The sequence below is a fragment of the Anser cygnoides genome, chromosome 20, assembly GCF_040182565.1.
Source record: "Anser cygnoides isolate HZ-2024a breed goose chromosome 20, Taihu_goose_T2T_genome, whole genome shotgun sequence".
Taxonomy (NCBI): domain Eukaryota; kingdom Metazoa; phylum Chordata; class Aves; order Anseriformes; family Anatidae; genus Anser; species Anser cygnoides.
The window spans coordinates 9,384,964-9,395,121 of NC_089892.1; positions in this window are offsets into that span (position 1 = coordinate 9,384,964).

Consider the following 10,158-nt stretch of genomic DNA (forward strand, 5'->3'; position numbering starts at 1 on the left):
AACTACAGCATCCTATAAATACCAACTGAAATTAGTTATCAAGAATGTCTCCCAAACACCACCATGTGCTCTGATGCCGTCATACAATATATTGCTTGTTTTCTTAGGAATAACTCATGTGTTCTCAGAAGATCAGGACATTTTGTGGCTTTTTACTCAGCGGAGGTATTCACTTAACTGTATTCAGTTGGCCTGCATTGGGAGGGTATCTGAGGCTCATTAGCATATTTATCCATCTATCATTCCTGTGAGATTGGGAAAGTCCGTTTTTGCAAATGGGGAAGTGCGGAGACACTAAATGACTCGTCTACAGTCACACAGGAAATCTGCAGTGGGGGGAAGAAAAGGGAATCAGACAGGTCCCCCTGGGTCGCCACTTGTCCTCTCACCTCTTTGCCATTCCCCAGCTCCATATGTGGGAGCTGCTGGTCAGGAGACAGCGAGAGCCCCCACGTGTGGAGCCAGGCAGGTGGGGATGGTGCAGACATCCCCCTCCTGCACAGGCTGAGCCAGCGGTGGCTGCTGCTGTCCCCTGCACTGTGACATGGGCTGTGCCTGCCCGCCACTGCCTGTGGCCACCGAGGAGGTAGCTCGGATGAGTGCAGGAACAGATGGGTGAAGGATCCCAGGAATACCATGCTCAGACTCCCCATGGGGCAGTGCAGAACCCCCGATGGTCAGTCATCAGGAGTGGAAATATATTTGGAGATACAGAGTGGAAATACAGTGGAAATGCAACCTTCTTTGGGTAAAAAAGGGGTTGTTCCTGTGTTCCCCGTGATGTTTTCATGGGATGTGTCCTGTCTGAGGAGCTTGGGCTATGAAGAGGATGATCCCCATTGTGGTGACCCACTGGAAATGGGGAGGGAAGTCAGGATTTAGTGAGCAAAGTTCAAATCACAGAGGGGACAGAGGAGAAAATCTCCAGGATGGTCCCGTGGCAGGCAGACTCTGCAGCATACTTGTGCCTTTGACCAGATACCCTTGGGAAAACCCTCACCGCCAAGGGGAATACCCTGCACTCAGGAAAGCTGCCGAAGGTCCACAGCCACACAGCTGCCTGCAGTTATTACGAGCTAGCAGAGCACACGCTGGAGCACACACACATCAGGCTCCTTAGCAAGCAGCAGAGCAGAAGTTTCCAACTTCTGCTGCAACAGATGCAAACACCCACAGCCAGGCTCAGCGGCCATGGGGCTGGAAAAGGGCTCACCTCCGTGTCCTCATCCATCCCTGCCTGCTGGCTTCCCTCCTCTCGCCCTGCAATGTGTCTCCCCACACTCATGTCCTGTCTGTTGCTATCTTAACAGGAAACCAAAGCCAATGTTGACACAACATTCCTCTCCTCGTCCACCCCTGCTGGAGACACATCATTAGATTTAAAAAAAAAAAAACAAAAAAACAAAAAAAAAAAACAACAAGGAAGACAGATTAATCCCAGCCTAGAGGGTTTTACTTTGAATTAATATGGGCTGTCTCTGCTCCTGAGCTAAAGCTATTGATCCAGTCCTTGATTATGGTCATACACTTTCATTCCCAGACTTATTATCACCTGTGCAAGATGAGAGCCTCTAATTAGCAACTGCAGTTTCTGGTCTCACTCCAGAGAGTCACCATCCAGGAAGCCAGCAGCCTGCCAAGCCCTGGGGACAGGTGGGGGCAGCAGGGACAAGTGCTGCTCAGGAGCTGCAGGCAGGCGCACCTGCAGCCCGGCAGCTGCCCAAAGCCTGCGTGGAGCTTTTGGAGGTCAGCAGTTCCCTGATGTTTCCCCGGCCTCCCACAAAACCGCTGAAGTCACAGGGGCAGCGAGAGGTCCCACGTGCAGCTCCTTTGGGTAACAGATATCTGTCCCGTCTTCCAGATTTGTGGTGAAGCAATAAACTTTTGTGAAGCATTTATTATCCTGCCAAGTGACTTGCTTTGCTGTTAGCACCCCACGTTTCCCCCTGGCTGCCCGTCACCAGTTCCCAGGAGCAATGCAGAGCAGAGGAGATGTCAGACCACAGTGCCGTGGCAGGGCCTCCAAGGGGAAATCTGCTGGCATGAAACACCTTCACCAACTGCTGCAACAAGCAGGAGAGGGGGGGTGCCAGAGAATAATTACCAGAGACTGTTCATAAAATGTTGTGAATTCCCTTAAATAACGTTCCCATGAGTAGTGTGAGTGGCTGCATGTCAGCCATCCTCACCACGATGGGACAGGCTGACGTCCAGCAGGGGAGCCCCTGTCCTCTCCCAGAGCCTGTCCAATCCCACCAGCATCAGAGGAAGTTTTTTCCACACTGAACACAAACAATTTCATGTCAGGCCAGAGCCTCCCTCACCCAGCTCGGTGGGAAATGCAAGCTCCAGCTGCTGCTGCCGCCTGTCCTGAGCATCCAGCTGTCCCCCCCATGGAAATTGCTGTGGTTTGGGGGCAGTGGTTGTTGATAGCTGGGCTTCACCTGGGTGTGATGTCAAGGCATGGCTGGGATACACCCTTGGACCTGTTAAATAGACACAGCTCATGAGACAACGTGCTGTCATAAAGTAAGACATCACCTCCTGCAGATGTTTCCAGCTGAGTGAAGTCAAACTCTGCACTCCAGAGATCCCAGAGAACAGCTGAATTAGCACCCCAGCTGCTGCAGTATGCCAAAGCAAGCAGAAAAATATGTGTTTAATTGTGCAGGCTCATAAATACAGTGTTCCTGCAGAGACCCTGCAGCATCTCTGCTCCTGATACACCACAGCCAGAGAAAGCATTGGCCTCCTTGGGGCAGCATCAGCAAGAGCAGGGGGTAAATCACTGCAGAGGAGGCTGACCGGCAGCAGGACACTCACCTCCTCTCCCCAGGGAGCTGTATACAAGCTTTTACGCAGACTTCTACGCAGACTCTTTGAATTTTCCAAGTACACTTCTCTATAGGAATCTTTGGGATTAGGTGTCCAAAGAATTTCTTCCTCTGGAGATAACCTTTTATTTGACTAATCTCTCCAAAAACAGAGACTTCCTGAACAACGTCTGACAGAGCCATAAATCCTGCATGCAGTGTGTGACTTGTAGATTGCTGTACTTTCGGGAGTTTGGGATGTTGGACTGAAGGTCTTTTTGGCAAGAGTTGCATCAGAGCAGACTGCCAGATGCTGTGAGTAAAGGCTCGATGACTGCAGGGGCCTGTCTGCACCGCAGCACAAATGTTGCTCTGCACCATGCCAAAAGCCACGTGCACAACATCTGCCTGCACAGCTGAGCTGCATCTGAGCTTTAGCTTGAACTGAGCAAGTGTTCATGCACCGAGGTTCTTGGACAAGACCTCTCCTTGAATGGCTCATCACTATCAACTTTGTCCTTCAAGTATTTTTTTTTTTAATGGATTTGCTATTTCTAGGGATCTCTCCCTAGGATGTTTCTTCCCTGACTCAACTAGACTCACTGAATAAACAAAGTATGCTGAGAAAACTCACAAAAAACAAACAAACAAACAAAAAAAAAAACAGCATGAAAACTTTGGGACTTTGACTGTTTGTCTCCTGTGCACAGACAGACAGACAGACAGCCTCCCTGTAGTTACCCCAGGGACTGAGCACTGTAGGTATCACCAGGGCTTCTCACCCAGGACCTCACCAAGTGCTCTCCCTTTCCCAAATTTACTTAAGCAAAATTAAGGACTTGTCTGTTAAGGCTGGAGACAAGATAAACATGCAAAGGGATATGTTGACAATTGCAAAAGAGAAGAGACATGGAAGGAGGAGCACAGCACAGAAATGCATGGAAATGACTGGGAGCAAAGCAACGGAGCACCCAGAGGGCAGGAGAAATGTAAAACCTGAAGACTGTAGCACGGGGAAATTAAACATAACTCCACTTTCCAAAATTACACAGCAAAGCCAGGAGATGGATCTGAGCTCACACTTGTTCGACACCACTGAGCAAACTGGGATTTTCATTTTGGAATATTTGTTTTGGGGTATGTTGGTTTTGTTGGGTCTTATCAGTTCCTTGAGACAGGCAGCTTCGCTCAGCCAAGAGCAGGGGGCTGGTCGAGGCATTCGACCTCCAAAACGCAGCCTGATGTCTTCGACGCCTCTTCTTTTGTGGCTGACTTGCACAAGAGGTGCAAAGCTCCAGCCCCACAATTTCCCATTGACCAAACCCCAAGAGGGGAGCAGCTGAGAGCCACGCTCACCTGCGAGCCCCTGAGCAGGCACGCGAGCATCGCTCACTCTGGTTTCCCCATCCCTGATGGCAGGAGCTGCTGGACGCCGGTGAACTCTGCCACAGGGGCTGCAGAACAGGTTTTCCTCTGGGGAAGTCACCTCTGAATCTCCCTGACATGCCCAGGGGTGGTTTTAGATCAAACCTGACATTTCAGAGGCTGAGGTTTGGAAAAATGTGATGGTCGCCCATAGGTAACAGGAACCTAACTGTGCCAGTGGGCAAGCATGGGAATCCTACGTCCTTTCCCCAAAGGAAAATGTGAGGGGTCATCTCCATGTCATTGGATCTGTAGTGAATGGTTTGCTTGCCTTCCTTCAAGCCCGACTGTGAAAGATACGGGGGAAAACAAAAACAAAAACCAAAAAAAAACCAAAACACTTATTTCTGCACTTACTCCTCAGGTAAAAGTCCTCACAGCTTTGAAATATTTAACATTCAAATATGCAAAACTATCAAAGCAAAGAGGGAAGAACAGGTTGAATTTGTACAAACAATGATTTTTTCTAAGCAAGTTTAATGATGGGAACACGGAGGCACTTGTGGCCTTGAAGCCTCAGTCTACCACACTCGAAACCAGAACTTCCATCCCAGGGCAATTTCTGACATTTGCTTTTTCTACCTTAAAGGGGGACGAAAAGTAAAAATGTAAAAGTTCACTGAATAAAGCCACCCAAGAATTTTTTTTCTTTGAAGAAGCTGAAACAAAAACTTCTGTAATTTCTAAAGAAATATATTTCATTTCCAATGTTGGTGTTCCAAAACATCTCCCCTACAGATATTTTTCATTTAAGTTTCCTTATCTTCAAACCAGAAGTTTTGCTTTAAAACATGATATTCCCATGAAAAATACCCAATTTGGTGTATCGTAATGTCTCGTTGGGATTATTGTTCTAGTTATATTCAACTTTTATAGAAGTTAAATTTCAAGTTTAGGTCCTGAACCCTACTTAATGGTTTTCTTTCAATAAACATTTTCAAACCACTGCACAGAAACACCTAACATGCTGCAGAGAAATAAAATTTAGAATGATAATGGGTTTAATGCTCTCAAAAGGAGTCAGTATTTCAGTACCATGTCACTCATTTCATACTAAATGACAATGAACAAACATTGCAAACCTCGAAGAAAATGGCATTAGACTTGGAGTATGTATTTGTTAGTTCTACGCATACTTTTGCCACTGACAAGAAGCCAGAAAATGACTCACATTATTTTTCAGAGGAAGAAGCTTACAACCAAGAGCCCTTTAACATACAAATGAAATGAGACATGCAGGAAAAATAAAAAAGGGAAATAGATCAGCAATGGAAAAAAAAAAAATCAAAGAATCAAAGTTGCTTTTGAATTTTACAAGGTAGTTTTGTCTTCAAGGTCATCAAAAAGATTAAAAAAAAAAAAAAAAAGAGAGAAAGTGCTTGACAAAACATAGGAAAAAATGCCCTGGTGAATGGGCAGAGGGGACAGCCCCCCCACAGTCAGCCCAGTTTTCTCTTTCTGCTTATTTTGCATTAACATGCCAACTACCAACTCTAAATACACCACAGGTAACAATTTTGATAACAGCACTCAGGCATGCATTAGCAATACATGCACAAAGATGACATTTGGATCGATTCCAGCCTCAGCAATTTACTGACCCTTGCTACAAAATCAGGACAGCATTTCCCCACTTTGTGAACATCATTACAAATTATCCTCTCCGACCTTTAGCAAATAACATCTCCAGCCACAAAGCAGCTCTCTGACCTGCAGGGAGCACTCGATGCCACCTCCAGCTTGGATTCTTCCTGTCTTTGTCTGAAGGTTGCAAGACAAAGCTGCTCCCAGCACTGAAACCTCTGCACAGACATAAATACTTTCCTCATCTCATGTTGAAGTTACCAAATCCCATTGCCCTTGGCTTGCAAAGGATACTTTCCTTGTTTCATTATTCCTGGCTGCCTTTTTCTGCTTGGTTTGCTGCTGTAAGAGGTTTCTGTGGAAATACCATTGTAGGAAGAGGGACCTTAGGGGAAACTAGGGAAGTCTGGGTTTTTTTGTTATTTACTCTCATCCTTGGCTTATCACATCAATGAAATGGAACAGGATGTTGTATTTATAAAGCACGAAGATAAGGAAAATAGGAGTCTTGTTTTTTAATTTATTTTCACATGGTGTAGACACAATAGCTGCTCGTATGTCAGTTCAAGGCGTGCTGAGGAGACCGGGGACAGCTCTCAGGTCACCGTGCACGACACAGAGGCAAGGAGCCAAGCACCCCAAACCACAGCCCGGGCTCAGATGGGCATGCTGAGCTGCTGGGGTCTCATCCCCTGCATAGGGCTGTCACATCTCTCTGCTGGTTTTCATCCCTGGGTGCCCGTCTGCCAGGAGACCGGCAGACGACTCCAGTTACTGATGGGTGGCTGTGAAGTCAGGACTCACCTGGGAAGTCCTGCATCGGGGGGAGCTGAGGTTGGGGCCATGGCTGGAAGCAGGGCAGGACGTCAGCCCTGCGTGGACAGAGACTTCACAGGTGGCAGGTAAAGGAGCACACCATCGTGGCACACTACAACGAAAACCAGGGAGAAGAGTGCCCTTAAGACCTTGGAAAACCAACCTGGGACTTAAGATGCTGCCAGTGGTGCATGCTAGACCTGTGACACCTCATAGACACCTCTGTAGACAACCTGGTGAGCTCCTTCACTAACCTCTAGTGACTTGTTCATGGCTTAAGTAGTCAAAAAGGTAAAAAGCAGAGAACCAGAGGTGAATTAGAAGGTCACAGAATTAACCTATGTCAAAGCTGGACTAGCAATGAGGGCTGCTAACTTTCAGGAGAGTTCCCAGTACCATTTTCTAGTTCTTCAACTTTTATAATACCCCTTGTGTGGCCTTTCTGCAGCTGGTCCTGAACTCCACCAGCCTCAGCAACGCGCAGATTCCCAAAACTGATGGCCATCATGAAACAGCAGTGCAAAAACCTCCCAAGACGATCTGGTAGAGAAGCAAGAGCAAACAGTTTTGAACAGCTTTGGGAAGCTTTATTACTTCAGGAATATTGCAAAATATGAGTAACTTTGGCCTGGAGCAAAGAGGCAGAGAATAAAGAAACCAAATGTACACATGGAAACATGACAAACCCCAAAACCAACATCTCTCCCTCAGGAGTGTAGAAAAAAAGCACAGATGTTTTCTTGGCTAGGAGAGGCCAAAACATCTCTCCAAAGGCCCTTCCAGAAGAATTAATAGCACCACATTAAATGCATGAGGCAGGCCTGCTATTACCTTGGCAGTGATCAGCAGTAAACAGGGTGGATTCTCACCACGCTTTAGAGAACAAAGGGAAGGGTTCACTCCCTATTATCTCTTCTGAACATCAGCTGCGAGTTCAAAATCTTCCCAGAACAAAACCGAGCCTACCAGGAGGCCAGGAATTGCCTCCCAACATCGCAGTGGTTGAGCCTTTGACCGAGGCAACCAAAGGATGCCAGAGCCAGAACCAGATGACTCCACTGTGCCTGCTCTTGAGGAGCAGCCTGAATTCCTTAAATCAGCCCCAGATGGGACACGGGGATGCACAGGGGTACAGCAAGCCCATGTGCCCATTGTCATTCCGTTTCTCTTGAGAGGCTCCATGTCAGACAGGACAATGGTTACAAGGGACCAAGTGCTGGATCAGTCCTGCCTGAGTCTTATGAAGGTTGGACAGAGTTGAATCTCCTGGCCATGGGGTTCAGGTTGCATGAGAAAACTAACCAAAAGAAGTTTGTCTTCTGTGACACAAAGAGAAAAACCTTCTTAGATATCAAATTGTTTTTCATTTCATATAGAGGCCATCAAGAGATCAGTAAAGTTTGTTCTTATCTTTGGTCAGAGGCCAGAGTGATGGATGTTGTCCAGTTTCCCTTCCTTGACTTCCAGGAAAAGACTGGTTTTCCCCCAAGTGTTCTGTTAAAACTGGATGGGAATAGGCTACCTGATTCTAATTAATAGGCTCTAATCTCTAAGAATCCTAATGCAACTTCCAATTAAAATGTCAGAAAAATCTATCACTTTCCCTCTGATTCAAAGAGCTCATGTATCTTCAAAATGGCCAGCCTGCACTGCCTGCTGCTGAGTATTGTCCCAGATAACCAATGTATGATTTCAGACATGCTTACCTGCTTCAGAAACATACAGGATTGGAGCGCAATTTGTAGTGCTTAGTCAAATGAGCCCACTATAAATAGTGCTGTGTAGGTAGCAGCAAGCACACCTTGCCCTGTGGGTCAGTATATACAATTTCAGACAAATTACATGCAGGAATTTTAAAATTAAATATTCTCTATTCAACAGTAGAATATCTGGAGTCAATAGACTACATAGCCTCTCCCTTCCTGTTGCAAGAAGCATCCCACATAGGAATTAATCATACCTCAGAAACAGTACAACCAATGGCAGAGCTATTGGCACCTACCCATCTCATCACAAACAGGGAACTCTTGACATAGCTTGAGTCATCTTCCTAGTAGGTCTTTTCAAGCCTACACTCATCAGCTTGCAAGTGACCAGACTTATGATTTTCAGCTAATGTGACTTTGACCTCTCCAGTTTGGGCCAAATTAAGCAGCCCACAGAGGGTGAAAATAGCTGGCTGTAATTTAGTGTGAGCCTGACCCCACTCCAATGAGCAGAACTGATCAGAACACAACAAAAAGAACTTGATTTGCCTTGGCTTGCCTTAAAAGCCAATGTGATTTGTTTTCATCTTGCCTTGCATTTAGCAAGACCATTTAGCATTTAAGAGTAAGAATATGAAAAAGAGAAACTGAACAAACAACAATCAGATCATTGGTTGAACTGACATTCATTTTTAGCAAAAAATCTCCCTTCTGAGAACTTACCTACTAAATAAAATCATTTTCTGGCCCATCTGGCCATTTTGGATACAGACTCAGAAGGAGGGCAGTGGCAAAATGCCACAGCTGAAGCAGCAGCACCATCCTGATACCTGGCCAGGAGCTGCACTCCATGCTTCTCAGGCAAGGCAGTTCATAACAAAAAGTATTTAAAAACAACACATTTACAATAGAAAGGGTATTGCTTTACTGACTAGTTTCTTTTTCTAGATGCAAAATTGCATTTTCACTTGTGTCCCAGTAAGATTTGGCTTCGTACAAAAGAAAGCAAACTGCAGTCAAATGAAAGGGAGGAATGAGAGTGAAAAAGGTTCCCGCAGTGCACTGAGCCTCCTGTCCTTAAACACCTGATTGCTAACAACACTCTGCTGCGCAGAATCACACCAGGGACTGAGGTCTAAACCAAACCTGAAATGAAATATCACTCAGCTTTGTGTATCCTGTTCAAAAATAAGGATGGATGGGCTGATGGACACACCTTAGCTCAGTAACTTAGACCCCAACTTTACACAAGCTAGATATTTCCAGCAGCTTCTTGCAGCAACCTAAATGCCCTCCAGGCCAGCTGCACTGAAAAAGTCACACGGGACATTTCCATGAGGGTAAAGTAAAGGCAACTGTGCAGTTGAAATTGGATCAAGAGCATCTGTGAATTTGAAGTTGAGCTTAGAATAGAAATCTGAATGCTGTTCTCAGTGAAGCTTTGTCAATGGTTCATTTGTGAAAGGAAACCAAAGGCATGAAGACCAGAAACAGGGACTCAAATCAAGGATCCAATGGGAAATTCTGTTCATGCCTATACCCTAAATCAGGGTCTATCATAAAGAAAGCTCTTGCTGGTGCCATTTTGAATTTCTAAGCAAGGTGGTAATTTGTAAAACTACATTGTACAAGCAAGAATTTCTTACAGCAAGTTTGTGCCTACTCATCCTTTGTGTTCACTGCACTAAGTAATGGTCTGGCTCTTGCATTACGGCTGTTATGCATGAGGCAGCAGCTTGAATAACTTCCAGATGAAATTACAGAAAGCTGCGTATCATTAAATTTCTAGCAACACTGAAGCAAAGGTTTTAGTT